Source organism: Hesperophylax consimilis, chromosome 8, assembly GCF_061612785.1.
Source record: "Hesperophylax consimilis isolate HC1 chromosome 8, BYU_Hcon_1.0, whole genome shotgun sequence".
NCBI lineage: Eukaryota > Metazoa > Arthropoda > Insecta > Trichoptera > Limnephilidae > Hesperophylax > Hesperophylax consimilis.
The window spans coordinates 22473851-22493336 of NC_142843.1; the positions used below are offsets into that span (position 1 = coordinate 22473851).

Below are 19486 nucleotides of genomic sequence, written 5' to 3' on the forward strand. Positions count from 1 at the left end.
ATGGCGCAAAATAAATTTATAATCGAGGTGAAGGAGTAAGCCCCAGGAAACCATGGATATAACGTGTGAATTGAATACTTGAGTAAGGTCATAATATGAAGAATGGGAATAACAAAATAACCTTCATTAGACAGTGAATAAGAATGAAACAAATAGTGTTCCAAAACACATTTGTGTGAGCTTCCATCCTACCTACACCTGCAGTGAATTGGCGTAAAGGTGAGTTTCGGTTTGCCCCGGGGCTCGGAATATTTTAGTCACTCCATTGCATATCGAAGTTTTTTGCTTCATATCAACTTGAACTACAAAAAACACAATTCGGATAAAAACGTTTTAAGTACTTATATGTGTAATAAATCAACAGTACGTTTAATAGAATCTGGTACCTACCTACTCCGGCCGCCATGTTGATAATATTGTTATAGGTATTACATTGTATTCTCTTTTCGTTGCGAATTCAGACAGATAACAAAACATTGTTGTTGAGACTTTTTGATGAGAAAATTGGCCCTCGGCCATTCACCTGAATTCCAGGTGATCTTGCGACAAACACGCTGAGAGTTACGACGGATTATTTCACAGAGTCTGAACGATCATCGAATATCTAAGTTGTTTTACAAGTTCTGTCAAAGTTGTATTTAAGTTTTGTCATTTTAAAAATTATTGGTCAGTTGTATCACATAACTGAAATAATAACAGAACTAGAACTTAATGAAAATGACATTTCACCATCGTTTTTCCAGATATTAATAAATTAAAGTATTTCAGGAAAATTTTGTTTTTTTTGGTCAATCTAATTTGACTGTCTCTCGCCAGGGCTATTCTGAGAGTACAACGAGACTATTTTTATGAATAATTACATAAATTTAGCAATCATATAAAATGAAAACATATTTGAGATCTCAATTATCTGAAAGATTAATGTGGGTACAAATGACATGAATGCCATGCAATGTAATTTAAAAGTGCTTTAGAGTGCACAGTGTTTAATTTAAAAGTGCTCAGTAGTAAAAAAACTCTCATCTAAAAACTCAAATCCGTACTTCTGACAGTTTTTTTGTAATGCACTCTTTCTCATAACTCATAAACATAACAAGTAACTTAAAGAGGGGATAGAATTAGTCTCTCATGGGTAGGACTAGACAGAGAGTGAAGGTTCTATTCAAGTTCTGTTACTATAACATTATTGGCCAGTTGTTTCACAAAATTGAAATCATAACAGAACTTAAAAATCAGCTTTTAAATTTGATGAATTGTTTAAATTCTCTGACACAACCCGTCCTAAGTGTATATATTACAGTGAAAACCGAAAAAGTGGCTAGAACGCATTCTTACTAGTTAAAACTAGATTATTTATTTAGGTAAACTGGGTTTTTATAGATGATCTCACTTACGTGAGAACAATACAGTTATAAAAACTCTGTTAATAAACAAATAGGTACAACAATAACAAAAATCTACTCAATAAATAAAGAATTATACTTTGATTAAAATTAGTTTTTAGTAGTATATAGTTAAAACTACATTATACTAGTAAAAACTACATTATAGTATGGTTAAAACTAAATTATAAACTAACTAGCTTTAACTAGAGAAAACCAGTTCCAACTAAAATCCGGTTTTGACTGCAACATATTATATAACATGAAAAGTGTAAATGCAAATGGTCTGCAAATCGACAAGAAGTTTTCTCTTGTTTGTTGATTTTTTTTCTTTTCTTGATTTTTTTTCAAATGCATAGATAAGTTTTTACTTTGTACGATTTTAGCACCCGTCTTGAGATAGTTTTAAACACTCGTAAAACTACTTTCTTCAGGAGAAAGAAGGAACGAGGGACTTTTCTATTCAATGAAGGTCACTTAGAAGTCACTTTGTCCTTGTTGACAGCAACATTTTTGCTCTCGTCTGAATGCGACATTAAAGAATTATCATGTACATTTTTTTGTATTTTTTCCTCACCACCGAGTCCTTGTTGGGGCAGATGAGAATTGACTTTTCGTGTTGTTGTTTATACTGTCTTTTGTGCTTTTTTCTTTGAGATCTTTTTCCAAGATTTGATGTGTTTCTTAAATTCATTAAACTATTGTCATTTTCCAGTCTTTGAATTTTAAAAACACAAATCCTCGTGTACAAAATATTATATTACTTCCACAAAACCTCATATTACTACTTAATTATCACAACATCTAACCTATTTAAAAAAAAAAATTTGTGTTAGTATAAATGAACGTGTGAAATGAAGAATCCGTTAGTAAAAAATAAGGAAAACTTAGGTAACACTAATGAAACGTCTAAATACCAAGCCACATCAGCAACAATTATCGCATATTAGCCGTTCGTCCTCAAAAGAATACTCAAGAACACGGTTATAAATAATAATATACGATTATCGATCACCGGTTATAACCATACTCTAACACATCACTAATAGCTTACATATAAATTCGTGCACTGTTAATAAGTATCTGGTTATTGAGGACGTAACAGAATTCCTCCAAAAAGAACTAAAAGAATTCACACTTGTTTTCATTGTTTGCTCAAATTGACAGATTTGAAGTGCGTTTGTGAGTCTAGCAGGAAAATTCGTCAGAAGAAAACACACAGAATTCATTAGCAGGAAATTGCCTAATAAAACCAAATCATGCAAATGCATACTCAGTGTAATTTAAATATTTCCAGCTGTTCAATGAGTCTTGCAGCAAAAAATCTCACATATTATTACTATATTCATAAAGGTATTCTTACGGTTTACAGAAGGAATATAGTGTGTAGAAAGTTTTTGAATCACAGATTTGGAAATTCCCTCTATTATTTTCAATTTGTATTGATATTTCAGGCGACTAATTATTTCTTATATGAAAAAAATAGATTTAAATTTTTTCAATTCCAAAGGAACTTTTGCTTACCATACATAAACACTAAATATGCAAAGTTTCTAGGACCTTTTTGATAATGCCTCGTGATAAAAAAATAATAATTGTAAAATTGTGTAGATATCAGTCAATATTACACAGATATAGTCAAACTGTGTACTTATAGTTGAAATTAAGCACGTATTTAATACAATGAATCTGTGTAAACACGACGCATAGTACATGATGCGTACTAAAAATTAGTTACGCAATGTGACGTAAGAATTATCCCATGTCTTGCCAAAACGTAAATCATTTCACGTCGGAAGAAAATTATCTAAGAAGTGTTTGAATGTGTCTACACTTTTCCTTTCAGCGTCAACTTTTCACTTTCGTCACGGATAACGTACACGGTGCGTTCAACCGAGTGCAATATTACTACTTCAGAATTCTAGGAAATTCTAGGAGTTACCTTCGGAGGAATAATTCATCTACATACATTTGAACATTTCCATATCTACAACATAGTACATTTACACCGCAAATTATACTTTTAATTAATTTTCTACAAAATCCATGAATACGAATGTGCAAGCACAGAGACATGTAATGAATTTTTCCCACACAAATTTAACGGTCTATTCATATTACACCAAAATATTCGTAGTATGTTTCAAAATTTTGATGAATTTATTATTAAAATCAATAATCTAATATTACAACCAGACTGTATAATATTAACAGAGACATTTACAAATGATGAGTCACCAGCCTTTCAACTTCCTAACTATACATACATCCCAACTAAAATAAATATCAATAAAAATAGTGGAATCGCAATATTCGTTCACACCAAATTCAGTATTGTCACGACTTTAGAACACCCAATATTACTGACTAACTGTATTCAAATCGAAATTAAACTCGATAAATATATTTATCACATAATTGCCATTTACAGAACACACGAATCAAATATTTCACATTTTATAACTCAACTGAAAAATATATTACTACCGCTTAAAAATAAAACCTGTTTTATCGCGGGTGATTTTAATATTAACATTAACGAAAAATCAGAAAATATTTTCAAAAATGAGTTCCTAAATTGTATGACTGAATTAGATTTTAAATCATGCATAAACAAAAATACTAGAGAAATGCACGGACAAAAATCGTCTTGCTTAGATCATATTTGGATAAACATAAAATTACAAAACCTATATAAAATCAAAACAATGATTTGGCAAACGAATATTACTGACCACCACACTTGCTTATTATTGTATGATAATGAAATAAAATCACAAATTAAGGCTCCAATTACTATTAAAAAAACCACAAATATTGCCACTTTAGAGAAAAAATTGAAAGCAGAAACTTGGTGTACGATACTACAATCTAACGATGTCGAACAATGCTCAAATATGTTTGAAAAACAAATTATGGATCATATTGAAACCTCCACAACAGAGGTCTCATTATACACGAATTCAAAATTCAGACGTATAAAACCTTGGATCACTTGTGGCCTAATAAAATCTATCAGAGAAAAAGAAAGGCTATATAAAAATACAATTAAAAATCCACACGATGAAAATGCTAAGATAGTTCTCAAAAAATATAGAAATAAATTAACAGCTTTAATTAAAAAAAGTAAAGATGACTACTTTAAAAAAATAATCTCTACTTCAGAAAACAATCTAAAAGTTATTTGGAAAACGGTAAATTATGCAATTGAAAATAAGAAAAAAAATAATTCTATAAAATATTTAAAACATGAAAATAATATCATAGATGTATCCAAAGACCCAAAACTAACAGCAAACATTTTTAATTCTTACTTCTCTAAAGTAGGAAACAATCTCGCTGATAAAATCACTAAATCTGTACACACACCAAAAACTATAACAACTAATACCCAAAAACAAAATACACTATCCACTTTTAAAAAAACTACCGAAACTGAAATACAACTTGTAATAGAAAGCATGAAAGACGGATCCTCTCCAGGTTTTGACCACATTTCTGTGAAAATTCTTAAAGAAATGAAAATGTATCTACTGAAACCACTAAACCACCTTATCAATCTCAGTCTGACTAAAGGCATATTCCCAACAAATTATAAAAAATCTATAATATCCCCTATCTTTAAAACCGGCGACCCGCAAAATGTTTCAAATTATCGACCGATATCACTAATATCGAATATAGCAAAAATATTTGAAAAGATTGTGAAAAAAAGGGTTGTTGATTTTCTAGAAAACAATAAAATATTACATTCCAATCAATTCGGATTCTTAAAAACAAAAAGCACACAAGATGCAATAGCAAATGTAACATCATTTATATACTCTGCACTTGATGAAGGAAATAAATGCGCAGGAATATTCATAGACCTAAGAAAAGCATTCGATAGTATCTCACACGCAAAGCTTATCAAAAAACTGAAATTAAATAACATCAATGATAAAGCCGTCCAATGGATAGAAAGTTATTTGAACAATCGTGCACAATTTGTTAAAATAAATGACCAAACTAGCGACCGAGAAACATCAAATTTTGGTATCCCACAGGGCACCGTGCTTGGACCAATATTGTTCATTTTGTATGTAAACGACATATTTATTCAACCATTGCATGGCCAAATTATCTCTTACGCTGATGATACAGTCCTTATAATAAAAGAAAAAACTTGGGAAAAAATTAATCTAAAAGCTACAGAAGACATAAATAATCTAAAAATATGGTTTGACAATAACCTCTTGTCGTTAAATAGTGATAAAACATATGTCATTCCTTTCGAAATTAACACTAACATTGTACCTCCAAATCTTCAAATATTCTTACATAATCATTCTCTCGCACAACACGATACTAATCACTGCCAACAAAAATGTTCACTTCTGAAAATAGCGGATAAAATTACATATCTTGGAATAATCATAGATAAAAACCTAAAATGGAAAGATCACATCGACCATACAATAAAAAGAGTTAGGAAGTTAATTCATATATTCTTACGGATACGAAACTTTTTATCAACGAAAAACCTATACTCAATATACTACGCATTAGTACAGTCTATTCTTCAGTATGCCATTATCAGTTGGGGAGCAGCTTACAAAACTAATCTGACCCCCATAGAAATTGTTCAAAAACTAATAATAAAAATTATACTAAAAAAACCTCCAGACTTCCCAACTGACAGCATATTCGAAGAATTCAAAGTTCCAACATTTAAAAACTTATTTATAAAAAATTCAATTATACAAATTATAAAAGAAAAAGATAAATACGCATTTATAACTGAAAATCGTACTAGACTTAAACATGTATTTGTGTGCCCCAAATTAAACACTTCTTTTGCACAACACCATTATACTCACCAAGGAAAATTCTTTTTCAATAACCTACCAATAGAAATCAGAAGCATTAGGAACAAAATTCAATTGTTGAACTCCATCAAAAAGTATTTTAGAGAATGTCACACTAAAAATCTTACTTGTTTTTCTTCTTACTGAATACATATATGTTTACATATTTTAGTTAACGGGTCTGATTGCCATGTGTCTATATTACCTACACATACATATATATTGAAATACATGATTATAGTAAATAGTAATTATAATTATATGAAATGTATTAACTGTATTAACTGCATTGTATTAACTGTACACGTGACTTTATTTGTACATAATATGTGAAATGTTAACTCTTCTTCCATCCACAAGCTAAGGCTTTTAATGGAAGACCAGTAAAATTATAATATAAAAATGTAACTAACTAAAAAAATAATAAAAAAATTAAAAAAATAAAAAAAAAACTTAACTTTATATTTAACCATTAAACTTTATACCGTATATTATACTTTAAAATATACCTTGTATTTTTTAACAATACTTTTATATTTATTTTAATGGCACACGCCGTGCCGTTTATATTTAAATAAATTTATAAAAACATTCATCAATGTAACTTTTACAGTTGGAAAATTACACAGGCGGAAATTACTCGTGAATAAAATCACAAACGGTCAAGTTACACATAAAAATTAAACTCACAAAAATTGCCCTTTTTAAGCTTCTGCCACACGCAAAGCTCACATCAACAGATAATATAAAGCACAATAGCGCTCGCCATACAATCCCATACAGACCCGACACACGTAAAAAGATAACGCGCTATAAGTGTGGTTCTGAACTTCGCTAACCGAATTTATTTTCCGAATTTATTTTACGTAACCGCTCCCGACGCGATATTTGAAAAGTTATGCGTACCCCTCTCCGCCGTAAAAAGGAGAGGGGGTCATTTTAATTACGGAGCTACCAACTAAGTTCCGTGTTCCCTTTGACAGCCATGACATTAGCAGCCTAATAATGCATTTCTTATTTATTATGTTAGCTCATATCGTCATGTGTGCTAGTAAATTTAGAAACATAAAAAAAAACTTTATTTGGCAAACATACTTAACATATATTTAAAATATAAATATAATCAATAATTGAAGTAAACAAATTTTCGCCCTTTCAAAATTAATCATATTTTTAATCTCAGTATGTTTATATGGTAATATCATTCGGTTTTTTGATAAAGTTGGACGGCCTGATACCTACATAGAGAAGCTTCTAGTTTGTTCGTTTGTTGATTGTTTTCAATTGTTTTCCTGGGTAATCTGGTTTGCTCTCGTCAGCTCTCGTGCTCTCTTCTCGTTCCCTGCCCTGGTGTTGGTCCTTGCCGCCTTTGCCTTCGACATTTTTGGAAATCGACGTGAGCTTATTTAACAATAATTTATTATATGTCGCTTTCGTCGATCGGCGTGCTAACTGCGAATTTCCTGATTCGACTGAGAGGTTATGTCAGGTTATGTGAAAATGCGCTATTTACGCGCAGATTGTTTAAAATCTAAAAAGTTTATAAATATCACTTATAATTATATAGTCAACTGAGCACTGCTGGCGGCATCATCATCTGAGGATGAGCTGTCCAACAGATCCAGCAATAGGCGACAAGTATCATCCATTTCGAAAACGTGCTCAAGCTGTCAGTAAGTAAATTTGTCACTTTGACAGATGAAATTATGTTGCTCGGCCGCTCTCGAATTCAACTGACCCCCTCTCCTATCATAGGAAGAAATATTTGATAGCGTCGTGTGTCGGTAGAAAAGATGATGCGCTGTACATTAACTTTTGATGTGAGCTTTGCGTGTGGCAGCAGCTTAAACTGAATGTTTTGATGTGTATAATTTTTATTGTGTAATATAATTTTGTATAATTTATTCCGTGTATAATATATATCTGGCATGTAATTTCAGTATGTATTGTATATTTTCATCGTGTGACCGGAAGGGAGGGAAGAGAAGAGTAATTGTTGATTGAGGTACTGGTACATATTGAATCATTTGGCGGGTTGGAAATAAGCCGACATAACTCAGTGGTTTCAGAGCACCTGACCACACATCAGAAGGCACGGGTTCAATTCCTGTTATTTTTACTCAGGAGATATTTTCAATTTGTATTGATATTTCAGGCGACTAATTATTGCTTATAATTATTTGTTATCTTTTATGCTATGCATAAAACCTTGTCTTATAAACATTAGTTTATCATTAAAAAATAATCTTTTTTTATCAAATAATTCCTTCGGAAGATGAAACAGCTGCCGAGCGTAATAATAATTACTCCACTTTAACTAAGAACTTGTTTATAAATAAATCAAAAATTATGAATTAAATATTAATATTATTGTATATACGAGTATTAAAGAAAAACTTTAAATTAAAAATGGAGTTATACGAATTAAACTTGAAAATGATAATTAACTTTATCTGTGGACATTTCATTTTATTATTTTTTTGATATTTTAGACATTAAACTTGTGAATTACAACAAGGAACAACGCCCTTTCACAGCGAACGAAAATCGTCACATTCTTTTTGAAGACACAATTTTAAAAAGATCAAATTTAAATTGAAATAAATTATTGTTACTTTAATTGTTGTTTTTTATTACTTCATGAAACTGCGCATCCTACATCAGTAACACTGCAAAATGCAAAGAAGAGAACGTGAATGAATGCCAACGGTGGATACATGATATAATTTTCATTAAAAATGAATTTCATGAATGACATCAACTATTTTTTATCTCTCCGTTTAGAAGTTATTACAGTTATAAATCGAAATGAGAGTTTATGCCCACACGTTACATATGAAGGCTTTGTATAAGTTCTGCGTCATCGGTACCCTCCGGGACTTCAGCAGACCGGACAGTAAGAAAGACCTGTGATGCTTAATACCTCCTCGCCAATTACCGCGTTGAGTTGAGCCGTTTTCATGTGTAGTCAAAAAACATTTTACAATAATTCAACAATAGAAATACTCCGTTTAGTGAAAATGGCACTTATTAACCCAATTAACGATGAAAATCGGGTAATAATCGTATTAATTATTGCAAACGATCAGTATTCAGTGTATTAACCATTTACGTTTCGATGGCATCATCTAATTTATGCAAGTCGTCATCATCAAATCACTTCTGTTAGGTAAACTTATTTCTATGATTAAGATTAAGATTAAACTAGATATCTACTATGAATGACTCGCCTTGACCACATTCATTATTATCCGATGTTGAGACATCTTTAACATATTTTACATACGGCTGCAGATTATCTTGAAACAATCTTGTTCTACCTGTGAAAAATCTATAACGATGAAGGTTTTGCACCATACCATAACGTTAAAAATATACATCTGGACATTTTCGCCAAATTTGTAGACGTTTTAATCATTTAAATTGTACATAAGTTTCCACCAATACCAGATAACTAGAAGTTGCGATTTTTTGTGTAAATTCTGGAACTAACTACCCTAATATATACTCCTTATTGCCCACTCAACTAATGGAGGGAAATAATGAGGATTCATCGGTGGACATCTTCAATTTATCACTTAATGAATACAAATGATTTTTAGTGCGGCACTTCAGTTATATATTTAAAAAAAACTCATTTGATAGTCGTATAATTGTAAATAATTATATTAACAATTCCTAGGTAACATCCCTTAAAAAAGGTGATAGACACATGGAAGTAACGGATTCTTTAAAAACTGTATATTTTCAAAACATATATTATGCAAGCTATTTGAGGCACCACAAAATCTATCTTGCATACCTTGAGGTGATTTTCTCACGAAAACGGCGCTATTCAAATAATCCAATTATTATAATTACTTTACCTAAAATTAAATACGAAATCAGACTCTGTTTAGTTGAATGTAGAAATGGGTCACGGTTAATACTCACTTCCTTTCGATCCAAATAATTAATTTTATATATATGCAGGTTGACAGTTGTACTTAACTCACTAAATAAAGTAAATGAATAAATCAGCAAAATAATAATTGGATGACTTGTATAGCGCCTTTTTTGTGCAAAATCACCTCAAGGGCGCTGTACAATTTTATAATACATTTCTTCAGTGATCTATGTTATTACTAGATCTATTTATGGAGATAATATACAGTACAATACTTACCTGGTAGGTTACTTGAGATTAATACTTAATTAACATTATCTAATTGTTTATTAGTGAAATTTAGATAGAGGATTTAGGACATAATTGGAAAATTGAATATAACTGGACTTTCTCTCAGGAATGGTATATTTAATTTAAGGGTATGACAGCTTGAAAACGTAAGTTTTTAGTTTAGAACTGAATTCTGTTGGACTTCTTATGGATCTTAGTTCCGGAGGGAGTTTATTCCAAGCCTTCAGCCCAGATACTCCGAAAGCGCGATCACCAAACTTAGTATTTGGCTTGCGCTTAGGTTCCATCAGTCTGCCTGCTGATGATGTTGCTGATCTAAGAGTTGACTGCCTCAGACCCGTGTTTTCCGGGACCCATTGTTCAGAGATGTAGGGTCGGGCCATTTCATTGATGGATTTAAACACCATCCAGCACAGTTTGTACTGGATTCTTTCAGGGCACTTAAGCCAGTGAAGGTTACGAAGGTGTTCTGAAATGTGTGAATATTTTGAAACCCCGGTTATGAGCCGCGCTGCTGCATTAAACACTGATTGAAGTTTGTCAATTTGATATTTTAAAAATATATAACAAACCAATATTCTACAATACGTAAAAATAAAAATAAATTATTAAAATTGTAGGACATGACAAAGACAAACACAGCAAAATTGCTCGTCCATCAAATGTGCGTAAGTACTTATAATTACTATTTCGTTTTTTATTTTAAATAAACTCACTAGTTGAACAGATTAAGCTGTTTTCTGTATTCTTACTGTGTTCATTAAAATTATAATAATATCTTCTTTTGGCAAAGTATGTGAAATAAAGGGATTTTTTTCCCAGACGTAATCATACGATTAACATCAAGTTAAGTCATGTAGAAAGTTATTAACGTCATTTTATGTTTACGTCAATGAAGTTTCTTGTGATATTTTTCATCGTTTCTTCGGAAAACGCCAGCCAACATGAATGAACAAAGAATATTTCCAGATTGTGCAACTTATAATTATAATTTGCAAATTATGGAATAATGTAAAGTTGGTGAGTTGGTCTAGAAACACGGTATAACGCGATCACGATTTTCTGGCGAATGGGTTACGATACGACAGTTTTCACTATCACCATCTTAAGTAATACCTTTTGTACATCAGGATTTCCATTCTATTCGTATAGTATTTTCTATCGTGCACTCTGCGAAATGAAACCAGATACATTGAAATCATGTTACATTATTTTCAATTTGGTGTGCATTATTTTAACCTTCATTTGACCTCCTATTTATTAGTTTTTTGTTATGTTATTACGATGAATGCATGAGTTAATTATTTGAAAAAAATGTATTTCGTTATGGTAATGTTGTTGCTTTGAAAAAATTATGAAATTTGATTCAATATTATTGTTGAAAAATATTAAATCTAGCACTAGTAGTTAATAACATCGCAAGTCTAAATTAACTTAACGGACTCCGTGGTCAAGCGGTAACGCAGGTTCAAATACCGGCGTACGCAAGTAAATTTTATTTGATTAATTTTTATTATTTCACAAATTTTTCGTTTAAAGTAATATTTAGTATACTTACAGAACGGTCCAGAATGGAAATACTGTCATAATCACCCTTGTGTAAGTCCACCATTCATAATTGAAACATTGCTTGAATTGGATTTAGCCGTATTTTATGACCAGATCCTTCCCAACCTTTCTTCTCTCCATCCCCTTACTCTCCCTACTTCATTCAGTGTCACAAAAAAACTCTATTGAGGATGCCATAGTCTCACTGGCTCCAGACAAGTGGTAGCAGTTACCCTTCGAACTTCATTAAATCTCACAACACCAGACGGCTGGGAGCAGTTGGGATCATCCACATAAACTCTTGTGCGGAATTCACATAAAAATAAATTTAAATAAAACAAATACATATATCATTAGTTCTCTTCTACTATATTCGATTACTTCTAATTTCACTAGAAACTGGCTATAATTTAGAAATGTATTCCGATTTACTTATATTCTAGTGGCGTTTGTAATTGAGATATCCATTTCGACATGAAAGATTATGAAATGAAAAGAATACAATGCCAAAGTAAATTATTAGCTTAACCAATGGAGCATTCTGATATATTATATAATTTTCGCCTTAAGCGCTCGAAAATTTGTAATTGTTTCGTTTAGAAATTTCCAGCCCTCTTTCGAAAAATGATATCAGCGAATTTTTATATTAAGTATTTATAGTGCTACAGAGCCATTGAATGCACCTACATTTGATCGTTTATCGCATATTTTTAGAATTCATGAAAAATTATTAAAAATCGTTAAGTTTACATTATTTACTTTAAAATTGTCTTTTGTGGTACCTACTTGGAGCAATTTTAAATATTATGACTTATGTGTATTTTATATGGCCTACTTATTAAACACTGCTATGAATTTTAATTCAAATATTAATTTTTAATATTTTAACATATGATCCAAGATTCTTAAGAAAAAAAAAATCTAAAATTTCTGTTCATATAATTTCAAAAACAAATAAGTCGAGAATGTGAAATTACTAAGTTAAATTTATGATTAATCGAAGATTCTAACGCGCTGGAGCTTACGAAATAATTCCAATAAATGTTTCAAAATTCTCTTAAATTTGCCTACATTTTGGCCAAATAAGGTCCAGTGGATACATTTTTTTTTATTTTGAATTCTAAAATACTCGAGCTCCGCAGTGGATCTAAAATAATCGATGAGAATTATTTTGAAAACCGTTTGCAGGGAAAAGGTTTAAAAATCATTGGAAACATTGATTCGATTATTTCGGTTTTTTTATCCGACACCTCACAAGAGGGCTCCTGTCTGTACAGTGTAAAGGCAGGGGAGCTACGTCCCCTCCCGGTTGGGCAGCGTTGTAAGACGGGTTAAGATAAGGGATGTAGGAAGGGATTTATTAATGCGGGTAATGAAGGGAATTAAGCAATCAATCTCAGATAAGATTACCTCTCCCAACTCAGCACAGATGCACAGATTGATTGACTTCTAAACTAAAGCAGGCGGCACTATAAGGAAAGGTGATGAAAATGACCGCATGGCGTCCCATTTCGCTGCTCTGTAGTGCCAAACCTTCCTCTTTACATGCTTGTCAGGTTGACTGTTCAAGGAGGTTGACAGAAGTGGTAACCAGGCAGTGGTCGTAGGATCCTAAAGGCGCTGTAACCTTCCACTCTGTACCCGAGTGGCTCACTGGTGAGAACCAGATTGAGCGAATTGGCTCGATGTGATGGGACGTTCTGGTCGGAGATTCTACGAGTTGGCTGAATCCATTGGCTCGATGTGATGAGACGTTCTGGTTGGAGATTCTACGAGTTGGCTGAATCCATGGATAAGAACAAAGGATTCTGCTGATCTGAGGGGCCGAGCTTGCTAAGCCCGAGAACTTCAGCCATTGTTTATAGAAGTCATCCAGAATCACAAACTCAGCCGATGGGTACCGGGGAAAGAGAATGTCTACGGTGTTGCTCAGGTATGTAATCAAATAATTTATGTCTTTAACGGGATGATAACTCACCGACACAGTGTAATTTATTAAAAACCCGACATCAAATTTCTGGCTAGGTTCTCTTTGTCCAAGAGTTCACAGTTCACATATAAAAATCCTGTCTTCAATTTTTTGAATTTTTCGATTATCTACATCACTGGCCATTTTTAGCGCTCGGGCACTAAAAGCAACATTCCCCGTCCACAGCGATTTAATTGCTAAATCTTTTAATTCAACAAACGAACAATTTCTTAGAAAAATGGAATTGGTCAATATGTTTATTCAACAAATCTTCTGACAAAAATTGCGACTTAAACAAAAAATTTCAAATTGCAAACTATTTCAAAAATGTACTTTTCATTTAAATTTACAAGAAATCAGACATAGTTATCCTACAATGAGTAAATATTTACTGAGAAAAATTAGTTTTGCTGATTTATGAAAAAATGTTATCAAATTATTCGTAATCCGGTTAAAAACGGGATTGAGGTCCATTTCCCGAAAAACTTTTAGCCAATTCCTAATATTTCGGAACATGTTCATGTAGCTAAATCTGCCTTGATAATAAATAATAACGAAAAGCAAAAACATATTGATTTTATGAACTCGTGTTCCAACATCGTGATACTACATTCCTCTCTTACTAAAAGTTAGGAAACCTATCAATTCATTCGTTAAAGGCCTGCAATCCCGTTTTTACATGGATTACGATTACTTTGAAGAGATTCTTAATAAATTTAGCAAAAATAATTAAAAATAAATACCGTTTTTTTATTGCCACTTTATTGTTAATATTTTTTATTTATTTTACCTTGAACCTTCATCATCATATTTTCAAATTTTTTATATAACCCTGAAGAAGGTTCAGGGTGAACCGAAACCGTTTGGTTGGTTTGTTTTTTATTACAAAATATGTAAAATAAAGTTGTATTAAAAAATGTGAAAATTTCAATTAGAAATATTATTTTTCTCCGTGTAATATAAAAATAAAATCGTTTAAAGGCAGAAAAAAGTTAAGCTACTAACATAGGTAATATGTTTGACTCCAAGTAGGTAAATCAATCCGCTTCAAATATGTTAAAAAAACATTTAAAAAGTCGCGCAAAATGGTGTTTGCAAAAAAATATTTCTAGTGAGAATAAACACTTCAGAGATTAAAATAAAAGAGATTCTCCTTTTACATCGACTCGTAAAATTGAGACCAAATAGATTCAATTGTTGCGGCTTTGTAATATATATATATCTATGTTTTTACTAGCACCTACTGCATCTAATCTTGATTTCAATATCAAATGTAACTCTAAAGGGATTTGCAAAAAATGCATTATATAATTACTTTCACAATGTATATAATTATATTCATACTCTCCATACAATTTGTAGCTTTGAATAATAATCAAATAATATTCGCAGATTGACTGAAAAATGATTCGAATGGGTGTTGCTATTATGGCATAGATTAAAAAAACCGCTAGCATGTGTTTGTACTGGGTTAAATGAATATAGCTACATTTATTATAAATATATATGTATTTAACATATTTTGAAGTCGGTTGTCGTTAATTATAGCAAAAAATACTATTCGACCACAGACATTCGTAGTAGGAACAAGTTTTTTTGCTATCAAGAACAAGACCTAGAGGTGATCTTAAAATTTTGTACGAAGATAGAGAAAAAAACAAATGGGACCACTTAAAGTGTTTTGCGCGAATATGTAGGCGTATAAGACGTTAATTGTTCTACGCAATAACGGGATTTTTTTTCAGGTTTTAGTAGAAGTTTTACACAGAAAACTCATTAAAACTCTCAACAGAAAGAAAGAAGCTTTATTATTATTATTTTTTAATGATAAACTACTGTAGATATGACAAGGTTTTTTATGTATAGCACAAAGGATAACAAATTATTACAAGCAATAATTAGTCGCTTGTTGGTTGTATGTAGGTGAAAAAAAATGGAATAAGCAGTAATTGTTGATTGAAGTACTAGGTCATATTTAATTATTTGGCGTGTTTGGCTCAGTGGTCCAGAGCACCTGGCCGGACATCAGAAGGTACGGGTTCAATTCCCTTGGGGTTGGCGGCATTTATTTTTAATCGGGAGATATTTTCAATTTGTATGGATATTTCAGACGACTATTATTGCTTATAATAATTTGAAAGAAACTTTTTTTTAGCAGATATTGTGCTGAAGTTACGGGAAGATACGGTGGGACAAAGGAAAAGTAAATACATTACATGTTATTATTTTACATTAATTTTCTGTAGTATTTGAGTATTTATAATTATATTATTAAGTATCCATAATACGTTTAAAACAATTAACGACATTTTTAGCACCCAAAATATCGAATAAATAACAACACCTCACAAATTATGTGTTAGAGATTTGCAATCATTAAAAAAACAATATGCAAATCGAAGCGAAAGTATTCAAATGCTAAAATGCTTGTATAAATCTTCTAAATTTATAAGATGCATCTTCGTAAAAAAACAGTAAATCGAAAAGACACAAGAAATAATTATTTTGTAACGGCGCAGCTATTTATTACGGACTTTAAAACGAGAGCGAAAAATAGATAAACAACATGAAAAAAAAAGTGAAAACAATTCACTGAAAAATCCATGCAATTTCCGCGCTGTGATATGAGTCGTATAGTTCCTATCTACGATAAGTCTACTTTTCTCCAAAAATGAACTAATGATGCAGTTTTACTCTAGCGGCTCTTTAGCATACTAATCAAATATCGATGAGTTCAAAACGGCCGTAAAAACCTACGAAAAGTGGATTTAAAAATCGCAATGAGTTCCAAACAACGATAAATCCACGGAGCAGTATGTTCCAAAAGCCGATAAGTCCACCGCTCGTGCAGGCAGCCAATGAGCGAGAAAGATTTCGTCCAGGCAGCCAATGGGGGGGAAGCATTTCTTAAATTCTAACATGGCCGCTGAAGCAGTTTTTTTGTAAAAGTGTCTGCCTTTTTATACGTTTTTACAGCTAAATAATGTCCGATCTAACCACAAATGTTGTTCAAGTGGCGGGTAATACATCTAGAAAGCGAGTTATCATCAAGGAATCTTGCAAAAAACACGTGGATAAAAACACGTGTAATAGGTCCTTAAAAATCTCCTATTTTGAGTGGAATCATTCATTGAGAGTCGGCCATTACTGGGTGATCTCAAAACTTCACTCAGTTGTTTTTAATAATTTTAAAGTTTGTATTTATATTGTTTTCAAGTTTAATCTTTATTACAGTTTTCTTATTATTATTTCTAATAATAAGTAAGGTACACAATACTATTAACAAATTAACAAAAGTTTTTTATTTTATTTATTTATTTCTTGTAATAAGTAAGGTACATAATACTATGGGCCAATTAACAAAAGTTTTTTAATAAAAATAATACACTTGTTTTTGTTTAAAACCACGAGTTTTTATTAAGAATTAATAATTGAAAATCCTCGATTTTTGTATAAAATATCTGTTTTTGAATTTATCGAGATGAATACAAAAAAATAATTATCAAAAAAAAAAATTATCATCATAAAATTGCTACATTTCTTTCATCATTTTAATAATATATATTGTTCTATAATTTAGTTTATTCGCACAATAGCTTTTGAATTTATTGTGATAAATACAGAAAAATTGTAATCACAAAATATCTGCATTTCCTTTTATATAATATTTTTGTGTTTTGTTCTATAATTTAGATGATTAGCACAATAGTTTTTGAATATTTTGTGATAAATACAGAAAAATTGTAATCATAAAATATCCGCATTTACTTTTTATAGTAATATTATGTTTCATTCAATAAATTGGTTTTGTTTAATTCTTAAATATTGCAATGATTATTTACTTTTGTTTAGAGTACAACAAATATTTTGTTTATTTTTTTCGGAAAACAATAAAAAAAATATTTTTATGTTTTTTTTTGTAAACACATTCTAATCCATCGTATTTTTTTGTAAAAAATTTCTAAAAAAATTTCGTAAGTACATTTGTATTTTATTTAATTTTTCTTCTATGCACTTTTTTAACTAACTTTTATTAAAAAAAAAAAAATCATTAAATATTTTCTTTTCATTTAAATCATTTTTTTTGTTGGCCCTATACTTGTCATTCACATTTCAACGGTGTTAAGAAACAAACACCGATAAGTACAGGCTGGTGAGTTCCTATATACGATTAATTTGACAGTTACTTTCAAATGCCGATAAGTCCATCATTATGTACGTAATTACTCATAAACTATTATGAAATTAATGGTTTTATCTTATTATTTGCATCCGTAGTTTGACAACAAAGCCCACTTAATAAATAATTCTCTAGTTTTTATTTAAAAAACCCTGTAATTAAAAAATATTAATTTGCCAACATTTCACGAAAGTGGACTTATCGTAGATAGGAACTATACGACTCATATAACGCACATTGTTCTGATGATTGTATTTATGATGAATGAAAATGTGTACCAACCTTATTGTTTTTATTTTCTGAAGGATCTAAGGGGGCCCGAATTTCACGGGCCGCAACCTTCGAAGTCTCAAGAGAAACCCGCCATCACAGTTTCACAGGAGACATCCTGGCAAACGTAAATAAACATCACTTCACGGCAGAAAAACACAACCTGTTCCGGTTCGCGATCGCTACTTCACAGGATCAACAACAAAGACTCACTGAGATAAGAGAGATTCAAGGATCCATATAAGAAGATGGAGGAGATCTCACAAAAGATCCGCGAACATCTCGGTGTGGTTTGATTAGTAGATCGCGGACGTGCTACGTCGCGGAAGGTTTGCGAGTTAGTATACACTATTCACTGTTTGGCATTGTGCGGCGTTTCGTGTTGTGTTGTATGGATCGCATCGCCTCTGCCGCGTAGCGTCGTGGCTGTGGTGTGTTATATCGCACATCAGGCGGCGAGTTGAGGGCGGCAGAGGGTAGGGCGGGGGCGGAAAATCCGGGAGGGTGGCGGACTACCCAGGGCGGCATCGAATGTTGCCATCTTAAGGCTTTCCGATATATTTGGTCAAAAACGTGGGAAAATATTGTTCGTTGGAGCAAGATTATTTTTTTCCTATTATAGTATCGTAAAATTATTTTTTTGTAAATACTCAATATATCAAACTACGAAATTTAAAAAAAATGTCTGAGTTTCAACAATCTTCAATTTTGTTTTTCGTTTTAAAATGTGTCAAAGGTTTCAAAGGCTCAGGTTTTTGGCTAAAATGAATGTTTTATGAAAAGAAAAATCGTCGATTTTTAGAAATCGTAATTTCAAACAACATTAGCGAACTTTAAATCTAAATTTTACCGATAGAACTATCCATCCCATCAAGTCTGGCAACACCGTGGGGACGCTGAATTCGCAAGTTTGCGACGCATGCGCGGGTTGGCCGACGCCGCTGCCACGAAAGCCTCCATATTTAGGCTTCAGGGGTATCGAAGTGTGGCTGGAAGTATTATACCACTATCCAGTATTGCAGCTGAACCTTTCCTGACCCCAAAGGGGGAGGTGCTAACAGGGTATCCCCGTGGAAATAACTTTAGTCATTTTTTATTGGATACCCCGGGGAA

General features: G+C 31.8%; 1 protein-coding gene across 2 annotated transcripts in view; it reads right to left on the reverse strand.

The window, feature by feature from the left end:
- LOC149421733 (uncharacterized) overlaps nucleotides 1-18782 on the reverse strand; it is a 50493-nt gene extending 31711 nt beyond the window's left edge. For both annotated transcript variants that reach the window (XM_089635051.1, XM_089635050.1), the window contains exon 1: nucleotides 18386-18782. The gene's annotated coding sequence lies outside the window, so the exon portion shown is untranslated. The remainder of the gene's footprint in view (nucleotides 1-18385) is intronic.
- Nucleotides 18783-19486: the final 704 nt, after the last annotated feature.